This window comes from Melospiza melodia, chromosome 5 (genome assembly GCF_035770615.1).
Source record: "Melospiza melodia melodia isolate bMelMel2 chromosome 5, bMelMel2.pri, whole genome shotgun sequence".
Lineage (NCBI taxonomy): Eukaryota > Metazoa > Chordata > Aves > Passeriformes > Passerellidae > Melospiza > Melospiza melodia.
Window position 1 is genome coordinate 27,765,465 of NC_086198.1, and position 16,962 is coordinate 27,782,426.

At 44.1% G+C, this 16,962-nt stretch overlaps 1 protein-coding gene across 2 annotated transcripts in view; it reads left to right on the forward strand.

Annotated features, from left to right (window-relative positions):
- The window catches only part of ARHGAP24 (Rho GTPase activating protein 24), a 183,107-nt gene that overhangs the window by 121,305 nt on the left and 44,840 nt on the right, over positions 1–16,962 (forward strand). The gene's annotated exons all lie outside the window — the stretch shown is intronic.

Consider the following 16,962-nt stretch of genomic DNA (forward strand, 5'->3'; position numbering starts at 1 on the left):
AAGGAGGTAAGGTGCAGGACTGTATAGCTGATTAATTATTGGATCTGGAAGAGGAAATACTGAGATGTCACTGTTTGAATTTTTCTATAGTGCTTTGTTAGCTTCCAGTTTGGGGAGAACTTACAGACTTGAGGATAAAAATGTAGCTTTAGTCTAGAAAATGTAGTTTACTGAATGACACCCTATTGGTGGTAGGTACCTGAGCATTTTCAGCACTGAGATCCAAGCATTGCAAAACCACATGACAGGCATGTTTTTTTTCTATAATCTGTAGGATTGACCTCAGTGTTACGAGAACAAAACCATTGCCATGCTGTCTATCCCTTCTGTTACATGCCCCTGTGGATTTTTTACCTATTTCATGTATTTCTGCAGCTACCAACTCATTGAAGTATTGGATCAGTATTTTGGACTAATTTTGAGTGCATTGTATATATTCAGGGCACTGAAGATAGTCTCCTAGTGCAGCTGAAACCACACTGTGATCTGAACTGCATGACTAAAGTGAAAGGAGTCCTCTTAGATTCATTGCTTGACACTTAATATCCACAGAAGATGGTGGTTGCGTACTCATATGCCATAAAAGAAGTGAGTATATCTAAACCTGTATAAATAACACCGTGGAATTAAGTAGTTTGCCATCCCCTCTTGCAGCCACTTTTACATCTGACAAATCAAAGCTGCCGTTTGTAAAGTGGGATTTAAAAAGGCCTCAGACAGCAGCCCCAGAGGCAAGGCTGCTCTCCCGTGGCTGGCAGCCAGCTGCCTGGGAGGCAGCGCCATCCCACTCCCCTGCCCCTTTCCAGGGCACGGGGCTGCGTGAGGCTGCTGCAGACAGCAGGGGCATTAACAAGAAATGGCTCTGCCGCCTGGAAACCGCTGTGGCAGCGTAATCTTTGTCCAGGGCTGTTTAGGCAGCAGTCTGAACTGCCCTAATGGGAGTAAAACATACATTAGGCCAGTGCTGGAGAGCTGCACGGATATGGGCTGTTGGTAGCTGCAGGTGGGGCTGAGCTGGGACAAACCAGTGCATCCACACTGTCCTGGAGAACTGGAAAGGAGCTTGGGACTGGAAAGGAGCAGCAGCAGTGAGGAGCAGAGGTACTCTGGGTGCTCTTTGTACTGGGCAAGTAAAAGCAGCAGCAGTGTTTAGAAGGACATTGTGTTCGTGGTGTGGTGGAAAAGTCTCTTTTTCAAAAATTTATACTACGAGTTCTCCCAGCATAAATATCACCAGATAAAGTTTGTTTGTTGTATTCATTTTGAATGGGTTTGCCAGGACTGTGATCTGTAGTCTTACAAAGATGTTTGCATCCCTGCAGCATATGCTTTAATCTCTTTCCAAACTTTAGATCTGCTGAAACTTACCTGTATTGTGGAAATTTCAGCTTTGGTCAGTTCCTCAGTGTGAGCATGTGGGACCTGTGGCTATAATGCACTTCCAGCTGAGGGGCAGGGCAGTGCTTCCTGATGAGAAATTTCCACTCTGTCTGCTCTGGAGGAGTCTGTGCATATGTCATTGTGTGCTGTGAATTTATTCCCAGTGCTCCTGACAGAAGAGAAGCCTGATTCTGGAGTCTCAATTTTTTAGATAACAGAAATAGAAATTATTTTTTTCTTTTCCGTTCTTGGAGAGAATTGTTTCAGTAAGTCCTACAACAAGGCAGGATTATTTATGGGTGTGTTTTGGGTTTTTTTTTCCCCATCAAAAATGAATCACAAGGTTAAGGAAAAGCCTCTCGACTTCCCCAAAGTAAGATCAGAATTAGAACAAGTCAAGAATGTGTTAAATTTGTTCTGCAGCCATGCTCTCTAGCTCTTACAGATCACAGAGGCATAGAATTGTGGTAGTTTGAAAAGTTGTCAGCAAACAGGAAAATAAATGTAACTCTCATACTTCAAACAAAATACCAGCTTATTTTGTCAGAGACTTCACAAACATGACTGCTTTTTTAACATAAGCCTGCTATGAGACAGATTTTAATGCAGCAGAAGCAGTTATGCTCAGATTTAGAAATGGATTAAGTGAAAGAGAATTAGAGGGTAAACTGTTGTTCTTGTAAATAGACAGAAAATAACATACTGAAATATGATAGTGTTCCAGGGTATTCTGATACACAGCTCTGAGGAAAAAGTTGACAATGTAACTCAAGAAAGAAATTGGGATTTATTGTGGTTGTCTCTCAGAGACAATTTTCAGGTGACCTGAAGGTTTATTTGTGGCACCTTCTCTTTCCAGTGCTACAGTTCAGCTGTCAACCTTTTTATCAGAATAGAGTGGTTGGTGAGAGGAAGCATGGGAGAACAACCTGGGAGGATTGGCTGCATCTCTATCAGCTCTGTACCTGGCTGTACCAAAGGTCAGGGCAGTTGCCCAAAAGCTGCAGAGGTTTGGGAAGAGGTAAAAGTGGAAGAGCAGTTTGCAGGGATGGTATTTTGTATCATTTCAGCAAAATCTACAAGTCTCTTGCTGGGTGGAATTAGAGCTGTAGTACTCATTCAGTGTTTGGTGGTAACTTGTTAGATCTGGATGGAAGATATCCTTGCTTTGATAATTAAGTTCTCCAAATTTTTCCATCCCAATTTTTGGTCTTCCTTCTGCTGGCTTTGGTATTACACTACACATAAGCTTTTCTTCCATCCTCATTGCTGTCACCGAGGTGGAAGGAACTGACTCCTCCAGTTTGTTCAGCCAGCTGTGCTCATAAAGGACTTTGCTTCCAGCCCAGATGCTGAGGAAGGCAGTTCTGTTCATGGGTCAGCTTCCTCAGCACAGGAGTCTGCAGGGGAGCTTGTCCTTGGTAACTCCTTTGTTATCTCATGCTTGAGTTGCCTCACTTTCAGGGCCTTGATTGTACAATGCGTGCAGAGAGAGGGCAGTGGCATCTCACACCTGCCCTGTCCTTAGTGCTCCTGCTGCATCTGCATTGACGTGACACAGTGGGAACTCTAAAAGGGGATCTGGATCAGCTGAGGCCCGTCCCTCTGGAAAAAGCAGGATTCCAAGGTGTGTCAAAGTCATGCAAGCACTGGTAACCTGAAGAACCTCTTTGTTGTATAGTGTGATGTAGTTTAGTTGCAAGATTTAGCTCAGCAGTTCTACTCGGAGCTAGAGGAATTTCCCAAGAATAATCTAAGGATGGGATCTAAAAAATGTTCCAACTCTTTTGAGGCTCAACTTAAGTGCTTGTGGTATTGGAGGCAACAAATGTCCTGCTTTGCAGTAGTGTTCACAAAAATGTGTTTCTTTCTATTTATCAGGCCTTTCATGCTGTAGTGCTCTATAAACCACATGTCTACAAATCCAATTATTAATGACTTGCTTTTTTCAGAGCTTGATAGCTCAGTACAGGGAATGTATGGGATGCCTGGGACAAACGATGTCCCTACAGCACATTGTACTTTCCTGCCCCTTTCCTAGCACCTGCAGCTTTATATTCCTTAGTTTGTGCTTGTTTCTCTTTGAACAGAGGCTCGTGTTCAGCAGCTTGCTGTTCAGCATGGCTTTCCAGGAGAAATGTGAACGTGAGGAGCGTCCCTGACCTTTTTGTCCTTGGCCATAAAACCCTTTCCATTGTATGCAGCTGCATGTACAGCAGGTTGGTGTTTGCCTCCTTGAAGCACGTTAGGGATTAACCTTTTGCAAAAGCCAATTGCAGACAGTGAAACCTGTCCACCACTGCCACCTCTCACCTCTCTCCTTCCCTGGCTTGGGATTCTGTTTGTTTTTTGGCAAATAAAAACATCTGTCTTGCCCCAGTGAAATGAGAACTTTAATGAGGTTTTTGGAGACCTTCTGCACTCTGCCTTGAAAGGTAAATTTACTCATGGATGGAGATTATTTTGGAAGAGTGGGAGCGAGAAAGTGATGCCTTTGTCACAAAGGTGGAGAAAGCAGCCTGGTGGTTATGTTAAAATGCCTTTAATTAATATTGACTGAGTCTGCTCAGAAGAGAATGCTTATATTATGTGCTGTGGCTGAGGGGATGTTGAAATACAGGCAGGAATTATCAGGCAGGTTTCTGTCAGGGCTGTCATCACTGTTGTGTTTCTCTTTGGCTTTTAAATCCTTTCCCTGTTTGTTAAAAGAGCAATTCACAGAACACCTTTCCTAGTGAGAGCTTGTTTTACAGTCTTGGGATCTAGCTTTCCATTCCCAGCTGAAAAACTTTGGAAAAATGTAAGGGATGGATGACTGCAAGAATAACAAAGTGTAAATTAGTTGAAGATAAACATTTTGCAGTATGTTAAATACTGTCTGTGGGCTAAGACACAGTGTCCCTTTAGTGGAGAGATATGGAAGCATTTCTGAGAAAAACAGGACTGGGTTCCTATGGGGGAATGGGTGGGAGAGAGGGAGAGGAGAAATGAGAGCAGTAGAAGTGCCTTGGGCAGGCAAATGCAGATAATGGTGCAGAGCAGAGGGAAAGGAGCTGTGCTGCAGATCTCCTGCATGAGCTCTGGAGGTCACATCTGAATGCCAGAATTGAAGGCCCAGGTGCTACAATTTTGGCTCTTGTGGCTGCAGGTGACCTCCAAAGAAATGCCCCCCAAACAAACAGCATGGTAGAGCTGGCCCCTGGAGCTCAGCTAGCAAAAGGTACCAGTTTGGGATATTAAACAGTATTTGCAGTCGTTTCCACCTCAGTGATTATGGCTTTGTTTTTAGTTTGACTGTTAAGTATACATTGAGTTCAAAGCTGGGACGGCAGAAACATTTGTTTGCATCATGAACAGAAAGATCATTTGCAAACATTGAGGATTCAGATCAGCTTTCATGCTGGCAGGTAGTTGCTTGACCCAGGTCAAGAAACTGGGCAGCATTTCATGGGCTTCAGCCCAGACTGGCCCAGCTGGCCCAGGGAGTCAGGTTCCATCCCCTTTCTTGCTGCTGGGATCCTTCTGCTAAACCAAACAACACAAACACATCTGTCTGGTTCTGTACAGCAACAGACCACAGAAATTGCTGCTGCTCTTTATGCCTTCCATTTAATTCCCCATATAATGTATTTAATTGCCCATCTTGATGGTTTGTTACTAGAATTACAAAATGCCATCTTGCTTATAAAATAAGCAAAATGCCAGAGTTGGCAGCTAGGTCCCAGGTAATGTGTTGGCATGGTGTCAAAACGACTTGGTAGCAATCAGTGTGTCCCTGGACAAGGTATCAGTGTGCTAATGAATGTTTAAGTGTTTAGAGTAGTTTTACTGCAGTCAATAAAAGGGGTGAAGATGGAGGAAAGCAGAGGAAGTGAGGAGTGGAACAGGTGGTGGCTGGAGTCTGCCTGGGGAGCTGCACTCAGCTCAGTGGGAGCTGCCTGCTGCAGCCACGGGCAGCTTTGGGCATTGCCCTGACCACACAAACCAGATAAAGTATTTTGTGTTACCCAGGACTTGGATGCTCTAGTAGAAGAGGGCTGGAACACTTGCCTGATGTTCTTGGTTAACTAAAGTCATACATGAAATGTATTTGAATTTGCCAAAGAGGTCAGGTAAAAAAATATGAGTAGATTTTGTATGAAGAGGTCAGGTAAAAAAATATGAGTAGATTTTGTATGATGTTTCCAACAAATAACAAGTCAGGTGTTTTTCCTTTTGAGACCATATTGCCTCTAACATTATCAAGATTGCTATTAAAATAGGGTATTAAATGAACAAAATACTTTAAATATTGCATTATGGTGTATTTTTACTGCTCCGAAGTGTGCATTTACAGTTTTGTTTTACCAAGGAAGCCAAAAAGCTTGTCATTTTCAGTCAGTGAAAGGACTGTTTGGCTTTCTTTGGCCAGCGTTCCACAAACTCACTTATTCGCATAGCTATAAATACCTTAATATTTTCCTATCTACACATTTTGATTTATAACAGCAGCAGCTTAAGAAAATAACTGCTTTCCCAGTCTACAGTGAACTGCTGAAAAATACCCTCACATGTCTTTTCCTTTCTTAACTGAGTTATACACATGACAGAAAAAACCTGACTGTATGAAAATGTGTGTTGTCTTTGGGCCACAGCCTGTGATGGATATATAAATAAAAATATTTATGTGGGGATCAAAGGTATTTGTTGAGAGAGATATTTGAGAGGTATTTGTTGTTCCATAAACAACAGCAATGAAGGCCAAGGTCCCTGCGTGCCCAGTGACAGAGCAGACTGAACCCCCTCCCTAGGTGTGGGGTGAGTTAAGGAAATGCTGACTTCACATTCTCAACCTCTTCCCCAATTATGAACAGGTTCAATTAGAAGCAGATCTGATTGCTGTAGCTGTCTGAACCGTGTTTTCTTGTCCCTTCCTCTCCTTGCCATGCAAATGTGTGTGTGTGAGGGACCCAGAGCTTGAGGACCTCTGCTCCAGCCTCCCCTAATATTGCTTTTCTAGGCAGGGTGTTAGAGGAGCCTCAGTGACTGTGTTTGCCCTGCTACCTCACTGCCTCATTCAGGGAACCTGTTGTGTTTTGTTGGCTGGACTGCCAATGCATTTCAAAAAATAAAAGCATAATTCTCTCGTGTGTCACAGGTTGCCTCTTCCTGTGGAGGGTTAATTCGCAGATCCTGGGGCAGGCTGGAGAGATGATGAGGGAAAAGGCATGTTTGTGCTGCCAAATGCAATCAGTAGAGCAGAGGGCTTTGCTTGGGATAGAGCCATTTGTTTTCTCTTCTTTCATATTTTTCTTAGGTAAGCAGAAGTTTGTTTCCTGACTCTTTTCTGAAATATCAGTTGATAGTTTAATGAAAATGAAGCAGCAGTGTTTCAAGGACTACATATGTGTTCTTTTAATATTTGCAGCCCCAGAGGGGATGAGCAGCTACCTGGGTGGGTGCAAGGCTGGTGGGCAGTTGCTGCCACACAAGGGCTTCTGTCATTGAGGCAGAGCTGTGGCTGCTTCTGATGCATCCCCTCCTGTTGCTCCAAGAGAGCCAGGCCCATGGCATCTGCTGGGGCTATCAGCTGGTTAAGCCCTGGCTCTGATTTCATCTTTGTGGGGTCATTAGCAACTTGGCATCTGCTGGCAGCTAGCATCTTCACCTTCTCATAATGGGCTTTTGTTATCATTGCAGTTACCAGGGCCCCCTGTAAAGGGGAGCTCCACATGCGCATTACAATGAATAGCTGTGTGCTAGAGCTATTCAGATGGGGTTGTTGTCATCCTGAGAGCCGAAAGTTAAGTCTGTCTTCTCTTCTCTGTGTGATCACAACCCTTGGCTTATGAGTGAATGTTATATGAAAAGCAGCCTGGATTCAAGGCACAAAGTCCTGATTCAATATCAGCTCCAGCTAAGTGTTTCTAGGGGATGGGGCTCAGGTGCTGCTTTCTGGTGCAGGGCAGTCACTAATGAAAATGCTTCACTCGGGTGGTTTCTGCAGTTCTGTCTCTGTGCCTTGATGCTCTGTTGTTGTCTGGGTTGCTATGGCTGTGCCAGCATGGGGCTGGCTCCCCTGCAAGGAATCATGAAAAGAAGTGGCTGCTTTTCTCCTCTCTTATCAAAATGTGCCAGGGGTGCTCAGCAACCTTGGAAGGCCTGTGTTTGTTAATAATCCATGTCTGCAGCAGCCAGTTGTTCAGCACCTCTCCGTGCCTGTTCACTGTGCTAGCTGTGATGGCTGCTAATGCCTTTTGCAGGTGCTGGGAACAGAGCAGAGCTGCTGGTGTTCAGCAGCTCTTCAGAAGTAATCCCTGTGTGAGGCAGCCTTGGCTGTTTAACTTGGTTTTGGGGTCTCTGTTTAGGAATGCTGTCTCCAGTAAAACAGCAGTGCTGATGGCAGGCAGCAAGCTGCCTGGTTCACTTGTGACTGCAGTAGTTCTCTGGGATATCACCAACAACACAAGGTGCTATGAAAGTTGCTGGGTTTATGGAGAGAGTGGAACATCTGCTTCCTACAAAAGCTGTTGCCATAGCAGCTGTGTGCCTTAAGAATGGCTTCCTAATACAGTCTAGGTAATTAATGTGTACTGTAAGGGTTAAATGAAGTACAGAACAATCAGTTCAAGAGCCAACATTGGGCCTTGTGCTAAGCCATGAGCACAACTGGAATCAACCTTTAGGGCCAGCAGTCCTCAGCCAAGCATCTCCACACCCATCACACCAGCAGTACGTAGGCACGTCATGTTCAGAACTGCCTGCTGTAGGCTGAACTTAGATGGAAGCAGGAATGGGGGTGAGGAAGCCAAGACAGAGACTGGTTTGCACATTTTTCTGCTGTAGGTATAGGAGAAGAATGAGGCTGGAGCTACAAATGCAAGCCACGGCATGGTTAAATTCCTGAACTGGCTTTTTTTGGTTTTTAACTCTATGTCATGTATGATTGATCTCTAATTTCTGCCTGCTGGGAGAAGGAATTTCAGTGTCAACTGTGTTTTCATTCTCCTCTTGCCGCTTCAGCGTGGAAAATGGTAAAATGTCATTTGTTTGTATAAATATTTTACATTCTCATTTTTCATTGGTGTTGTCTTAAACAAATCAAAATTGCTTGGGACCGTAATAGCCTCATTTTACTGAGGCACTTTTATGAATCTGTAATGAGAGGCTAAATGAACAGGGAAGAGGGGGAAATAAGAGTTTTGTCAGATTCTTGCATATAATACAAGTTCAGGACCGTAAATCCCAGTGGTGCTTCATTGCATGTGGAGTCCAAAGGCTGGGTGTAGTGCAGGGTTTCATTCTGACTAAAATCCTCATCAAGCTCCTCATCTGTAGCTGTCTAATGGGATGGAGTGCTCCTTCCTTTGTGTGCCAGCTTTGGGCTGAGCACCACGAGCACTGTCTCCTGTTAGCCCTCATTGTCTTGAACAAGACCAAGCCATGCACATTCATTTACTTCTAGGCCAGTTGTTTTCTTCTACTACTGTAGTCAGGAGGTTTTGGAGACCCATCTGCAGTCTTTATGGCTGCACATATTTATCCAAATGCTTTAATGTCACATGGATATTTCCTGAAAAATCCCTTCGCCCAGGATTCTCTGCTGGGAAGCTGAGAAGCCTCAGAGAAAGAGGAAAACAAATTCTTATCATTTGCTTTTCCAGTGTGGTGCTCACATGTGGAATGTGTTTGGAGATTGCTTACCAACAGGTGGTAGTTCTATTGGTTTCATGTGCATTGTTTTGACTTATTGGCCAATCAGGGTTAAGCTGTGTCAGACTCTGGAAAGACTCACGAGTTTTCATTATTATCTTGTTAGCCTTTTTAAGTATCCTTTCTGTGTTCTTTAGTATAGTATAGTAAAGTAGTCCTTAATATAATATGGTATCATAAAATAATAAATTAGCCTTCTGAGAATATGGAGTCCCATGGTCCAGGGGTCCCAGAAAATACAATACTTTAAAGCACCTGGTAGAAATTGTAGCTGCCAGTTAATGTTTATCTTCAGTGTCTTGAACATAGAAACACTCTTCTCCTTCCTTCTTCTACCATTAATTTTAGCTGTGCAGGTAAATGTGTGTTATACAGCCCCTGTGGATAGTGCCAAAGAGGAGCTGGTGCACAGGGCCCATGCAGTGTCTGGTGCTGGGCAGCCTCAGATGATCTGCTTTGCCACCCTGGCCATTGGGTGCCCTGGCACCTGTGCCTCTGCAGCCTGTCCACTGCAGCTTAGTCTGCACAGAGCTCTTGCATTTTGGGCTGGGAGCTGTGAGATGAGGTGCATTATTACATTTCCAGCCCCAGGCACTCACTCTTCGCTCTCTTGATCTCACAATTTACCAACTGTGTGTTTTTCTCAAATATGTCAGAGTAAAGTAAATTTGTAATTCCATCTCATTTTTCTTCAGCAATTACACCGCTCAAGGTTATGTGTTACCAAACTGAATTACAGGCACAGAGTGTTGAGTTGGAAGTATCACTGTCAATAGATACTGCAGTTACTGTGCAGTAATAACAGATCTGTCACATCAAGAGGTAGGGAGCCATAACAGCATGGTTTAGAGCCTTTTTCCTTGTGCTCCCTCTACCACAACTTAGTGTGACAATTACATGAATCAAAACTGAAGCAAAGTGTCTAAGGATGTAAAACCTGGCAGACAACTATACTCCAGCTTGAAATGCCATCTTGGTGTGTATTAACATGTGCTTTGCATGAACTGAAGGACTGGAAATATAGCTGAAAGAATGAGTTCTGAATGAGCAGAAGACAGAAGCTCCTTTTTAATAAATGATAGCCAAAAATCTACTTTCTTCCCTTCAGAGTTTTGGATGTCAGTGCTGTCTTCATAGCTGGATCCCTGCTGCCCTCTAGGAATTTTTAATGAAATATTGTCAGCAGTATGACCATACCTGTATTGCAAGCTAGAGATTCCTTTATTAGTGTTCAATAGTAGTGTTACTGAAAACACTTCAGATTTCTACAGGGACTGCTGGATTATCATTTCTTATTTTTGTAAGACCTTCAGGAGTTCTGCAGAGCCTCTTCATTACTGCTGTGTTCCTCAAGGCACTGGCAAAGTAAGCAGAAAGTGACTTTAAATAAATTAATAGATAGATCAGATTTTTCATGCATTGATCAACACTCAGTGTCAGATTTCCAGTAAAGAGACTGTGTGCAGCAAATCTAATAGAAATGTAATTTCCATCATTAGAAAGGAGTTCTACCCTAAGTACCCCATAGCAGGATATTTAACATGGCATAGCATTGGACGTAATGGCTCTGTGTGTTATAATGAGATCTAGAGTCAAAGCAAAACCCAAACTGGGAAGGAAGTTTAATTGCAAACTGGCACTTTGTACCTCTGACAATAAGGGTCAGTATTGATGCCTCATCATCCTTCTTCCTCTCATAGGATGGAATAAGTGATATGAAAGCATTGTGTGGGATCCAGCCCCTGTTATGAAAATAGTGGATTAAGTAATTGTCTGTGCTTAATGAATGCAGCTTGGTTAGCTGGGATTAGTCCAGAGAGAAGTGCAATGAGAATGCCTAACCCTGGGCAACTGAGTATCCTGGAAGGTCTTTCTAGGGGATTACAAATTTCAGTTTAAATTAAAAAATACGCTGAAATTTGTTTAAGGGATAGATACTCAACAAGTGATTTAAGACAATATTGTAATTAATACTTAAGAAGTGGAAGAAGCTCCACCATGATTGATGTGAGTCTTAGAGGCACAGAGCATCAAAAGTAATACTTGAGTATCCTGAATTCCCTGCAGAGAAACGGCACATGGGCAGCAGAGCACAGCCTGGCTGTTGGCAGGGCCCATTCTGCTCTCACATCCCGGCTTCTCGGGGCAGCAGGAGGCAGTGGGGGATCACAAGGTAGAGTTTGTGTGCTGCAGAGGTGAGGCATGGATCATTGCCTGCTCTCCAGCCCTGTTTTCCCAGGATTCATGCACTGAAATAAGCTCAGTGGTACACAGGTGCTTCTCAGCAGCAGGAGGGTTTCTGGAGCAGGTCCTGACACAGTGTGCATGTTGAGTGGAGCTGCAAGAGCTGCCTGCAGTCTGGCCTCTGGCTGCTGCATTCATTCTCATAGTTAAATTCATTTTTACATGTGACTAGAAACAAAAAGATATGTTCATCTTTTTTGAAGACCAGATGAGGAGGACGGCAGTATCTTTCATAAAATTGAAAATGAAAGATTCTTTTTGGGTAATGTGTTTTGTTCTAGTATGTTTAGTTACGCATTCTTTCATGACATGATTACCATTGATATCAGTAGCTGTTTGAGAAATAAACAGCAGTGAGATTTACATTTTTATCATAAGTTAAAAATCAGCATGCAAAAGCCTACTATGACTATGTTTGGACAAGTTTAACCCTACTGTTCTCAGTGGAAATATTCCAAACTTGCACTTCACATTGGGGTTAGGATTGGCTGGTTACTTCTTGTGTAGTCACATAATACATCTGTCATCCTGTGCAGTACAGAAAAAGTCTTGATGCAGAAACACGTTTCTATTTATATGTTCTAATCAATGAAACAGTGATGTCTGAGGTGAAATAAGCAGCTTAAAGTCAGGGCTGGTGGAAGCTAATACAAATCCCTGTAGTGAAATTAGGGATTTAATTTGCTATGGACTGATTTACAGGAGGGAAGATACTATCACCTACCCAGAGCTGGTAAGACACATAATGAATTTATGGTTATTGCTGTTAATGGATGTCCTGAAAACTGTGTGGCTTACATCTGGCTCCTGCAGTCTAGCACATGAGGTTGTTAGAGAGGGAATTTATTTGTTCAGGAGCAGATAAATCCCCAGCACCTCTTTGAGCAGCTGGGACAGATTTTTGGGAAGTCTCAAATCAAAGAGGAGGAGCACCCTGGGCAGCCTCTGTGAGCAGAGCATGGTGTGGGGACTGGGTCACAGGGTCACTGCAGCCACTGACCCTGTGGCTGTGCTGAGGTCTGTGCCCCACTGGTTATCACTGCTGTGTCACTGTAATACTTTGGGATTTACCTCCCCAGGTCCCCACGTTGCAGTGTGACATCACTGCAGTCTCAGTTCTGGAGGTGTAGGCTTTGTTTTTTTAAACTTGAAATATCCCCATGTTATTTCACAAAGATCAGTGGCTGTCAACCCAGACAGGTTCTCTGTGCCCAGTTTTCTGTTAACAGACTTTATAAGCATCACTTGGGACCTGCCCTTCCTCTGCCTTTGAGGCTGTGGATTCTGCTACCAGGTCTCACGCCTGCTTGGTGATTTTGGAAACCTCAGGTGCTTCCTGTGCCCTCCCGCTGCTGTGTTTCAGTTCTGGCTGTGCTTTCAAGGGGAGTGCAAGGACCCAGGTCTGGTTAAGGGCACAGAGACAAGCCTCAGTCCACTGCTGCTGGGCTGGTACAGCCTGCTGGAGTCCTCAAGTCTGTCCTTCAGGAAGCACTGGGGTCTAAATGCCCTTTATTCCCGGTGCATAAGCAGCCAGATGCTTATCTTCCTGTGGCACATACCTGAGGCTTTTGTTCTCACAGGAGAAATTAATGCTGCTTCTGATAAGTGTGGCTCCCTCCTGTTGTGTGGCCAGTGCACCCCACCAGCCAGGGGGGAGTCAGGAGCTGTGCTGAATCCCTAGCTCAGCTTTCCTCTTGAAACTGGACCCTGAAGCTGGGGGTGGAATGGAGGTTCCCACTCAGCTTGAAATGCCTCCGCTGCTATCCACTCAGGGGGACATGGAGAACTGCTGAGTCAGTTCTTTGCACAATTTACCATCAATTTTAGGAGTCTGCAATTTCATTAATTTCTCTGATAGAGGAGTTATGGTTTGGATTTACTTGGATTTTCTGTTGTTGTTGTTGGAGACATTTTGTTTCTATTTTATGAATCAGATAATTTGTCACTCTGAATTTCAAGCACAGACTGTGTGTGGTGTGTTTACAGTATTTTCAGCAGACGATTGAGGCTGAGAGCAGCTTCATGACCACATGCAATATGCAGTTCTTTCAGAAGACAGTGTTTTTATATCAATAACCATCATATGTGCCTTGAAAACTGGTGTGTCAGTAAATATCTGTTCTTGTGGTAGGCCAGTGAAAAGTCTGTGCTTACTTGACAGGTGCAAATTCTGCTTGTCTAGCTCTCTGTAACCTCACAGACCACTCATGGAGCTTATTTTGATCAGCAGTTGAAGTAGCTCCTTCTTTTCTAAGTCATCACAAACAATGAAATATTCACAATGAAATATTCATTAAATGTCTCTGATCATCTTGGATCATTTGCAGATCACATGATAGAAAAAGTATTGAAATTGTGTGCAGTAAAGGCTGTATTGCACATCAGTATAGCAGCCTTTTTTTTCCTGGTAGTGCCATGGGGAAGACTGTACTGCCTGCAGCAGTGTGCACATGCAGGGTATGGGAAGGACAGTGTATGTCTTGGGGAAGTGTACCCAAGTGTCATCACCAGGTGGACAGGATGGCAATGTACTTATTCATCACACTGTCATCTGAAATTTTACATAGGTAATTTTCTGTGTTTTCATGAGTCTTTTGTAAATTTTTAATGCTATGAAGCGTCTGGGTCCTGGCATCCACAAATGACCAAGTAAATTACTGGTTCCCAAAACCTGGCTGTGATACTTGTCTGTTTCTCCAGTATCTCTTCCAAAAACAGCTCTCTGAATATTTTTTTGCTTTATGGAGTCCATGGTCAGGATCAGGAACTCCTTTATGTTTAAATTAACATTTCAGGGACTAAAGACAGAGGAAGTGGGTTTGGGTAGAGAAAACATGTTTGTTTTTTAAATAAAGTGTCTCTACACTTACCCAGGTGAGAAAATGCAAGGTTTTCTTTTAGAACTTGAGCATTCTTCCTCTCTTCCCTGAATGCAGCCTGGGAACAATTTCAGTGTGGTTTGTCCTTGGAGAGGATTTGATTTTTTAAGTGGTTGGCTCTGCAAATCCCACAGTCTCCCTCAACTTGCTCCTTTCTACACTAAGGGTTTTGGCTTACACCAGATACTATATGCACTGGGATAACTTCTTTGGATAGCATTTCATTCCTTTTAAAAAACCCATATGCATGCACACCAACAAAATACCCAGCAAAGCTGGTTTAGATGACAGCTACATTTCAGTTCCCAGATGTATGCCATAAGCCCAGAATGAAGTTCCTGATTCCACTCAGCTGAAGTGCTTCAGCTCACTCTCTCACTGCAGAGAATATTCACCCACTGTAGTTTGTGATGCAAATGACATCAACCTGCAGTTTCCTTCTAGCCCTGTATATTGGGGTGGGATTAGCAGTTTATCCCTAGTGTAGTCTGGAAGCATAACTCTTCTCTAATGGAATTGCCTATTGGTAGCCTAGCACTGGAATCAGACCCTGAATTCTAGGGCAGGAAAGGCAAGTGACCCTAGTTATAGGATGGCATGCAGGCAGCTGATTTGAGGATGCAGCTACCACCTTTCATGATTTAACTCTTGCAAACTTATCCTTGTGAATTTACTATCAGATTGTTTTTCTGTGTGCAGGCAAGATTTTCCTGTGTGCAGTGAAGGTACTTCTGTCTCGCCATGTTAAGTGTCCTTCCAACTAATCAGATAGCCATGCTGGGAGTGAGATAAGATGTGATTTTGTTTTGACTGCCTCCAAGGTCAGAGCTGTTGTTTGCCTGGCTTCAAGCAGATTTGGTAGGCTGCTGATATCCGTGTCTGTCTTCTTTTGATGATAAGCCTCCTTTGTCCCTTGGAGGGAGGGGAGAAATGGAGAGGCCAACTGCAAAGAAGCATGTGTTTTCCGAGGCACTGCAGGTGAATTGTGTGGATATCAGAGCAAAAAGCTGTGGAGCTGCCTGGAAGGTTGCTTGTGACCAGAGCTGCAGGCAGCACACAGGAGTAGTGCATTTTGAGCAGTGTTTCCCTATTCCCACCTGTTGAACAGCCAGGGTCTCTGTGAGAGCCACACATCCACACTGGACATGAGCAAGGGCCAAGGTGAGCTGTTGGCAAGGTATGCAGAGCTTCCTGTGGTGTTCTGGAGTTGTGGTAAGCCAGGCTGTGATGGTGATGGGACGTGGTGGGAGCAGCCCATGTGCTGGACAGAGCCAAGTTCAGCTGGGGACCCTGGCAAGTGACAGCAGGCAGTCTGTTCCATGGCTGAGCTAGCCCTGGTGGTGTGTCTGTGACCTCTGCAGCAGTGTGGGGAGCAGTAAAAGGGCTCTCTGGTGCATACCAGTACACCTTATCTGCTGAGCACTGCCTGCTCCAGGAGGGCTCTGCAGCAAGGTTGTGCTGTGATTTCTTTCTCAGTGCCTTTAGAGAGTGGCCACTTGTATGAAAGTCAGCTGAGAATGACCATCTCCTGAAGGTGTGGGGCTGGCTCTTCCTCCAGCAGTCTGAGGGAAACCTAGCAGCTCTGACACAGCAGGTCTGGTGCCCAGCTCAGGGTGGGTTTTTCCCACTTGTGTGCTTAAATACTAATGGGAACTCAAGTGGTTCTGCTGCAAATCTGAGAACAGACATGCTGTCTGGGAGGTTCAGTTTTGTTTGGTGGTGTCCCAGAGAAATTCAGTTTGCTTTGTAAACAAACTCTTGTTCAGAGGTTTTACTGAGGCAGCGTGCAGCTGCTTCCACAGGCTTGAAGCCTTATTTTAAAGCTTAGCAAAAGCAAATAGATGGACGTGTTGGTCAGACATGCCTGTGTTGCAGCTGCCCCTCACCAGCAGACAGCAGGGTGGAATATTTCATGCAGTCATGTGGGTATACTGAATTTGCTGAGTAAGTGGAGTAAAGTGACTATAACACTGGGATGTGCAGTGGCAATGTGCTGGTGTATAGGTGTTGTACCTTCTACAGTGAGGTGGCACATTATTTTAATATAAATTTTATATGTATTTTTATAATTATAACTGGCCCTCATAAGCAGATCTCTTCCTGAGCTGGTGTGTTTTATGGAGCTGTAAGGGAAGTTTCTGTGCTGCTGTTGGGAGGGGATTGTTGGAAGGAGATACTCCTGCCCAGTCTCAGGATGTCCTCTCTCTTCTCTCTCCTGATGCAGTATGAATGGGCTGTGTGCATCTCTTGGTTCTTCTCTGGGATGGGGGTTTTTCTCATGTCAGGGGAGGATGAATGAAGCTGTCCCACAGGTGCTGCAGTTGGCTGTTAGATTTCAATGTGCTTTCAGCCTGGGAAAGGTAATACACTAGCAAAGTTAAAGGAAGGGAATATTGCAAATGGTTGGGTTTATGGGATACCTGAGGTAAATGGAGCAAAGCCAATGTATAGGATCAGAGTAATTCTGGAGTGGTTGGAGAATCCCAGGTGCTTTAGATTTCTGGAGCCTAAACAAAGTGTCCAAGTCCTGCTGTCAGCCACCCCTCCCTTAGCATTTCCCGATGTGTGTCCTTGTCCAGTCAAGCCTCCTTGGAGCTGAAATTGCATCCCCATTATCCCATTCACAGAGGTCACTCCTGAGATCCCATCTTAGCACAAACACAGTCGTTTGTAGCCTCTCTCCACAGGTAATAACCTTGCATTTTATGAGTTATGTCTTCAGATCTGTGAGGTCAGGAGAATTAATCACGTTAAAAAAAAAAAAAGG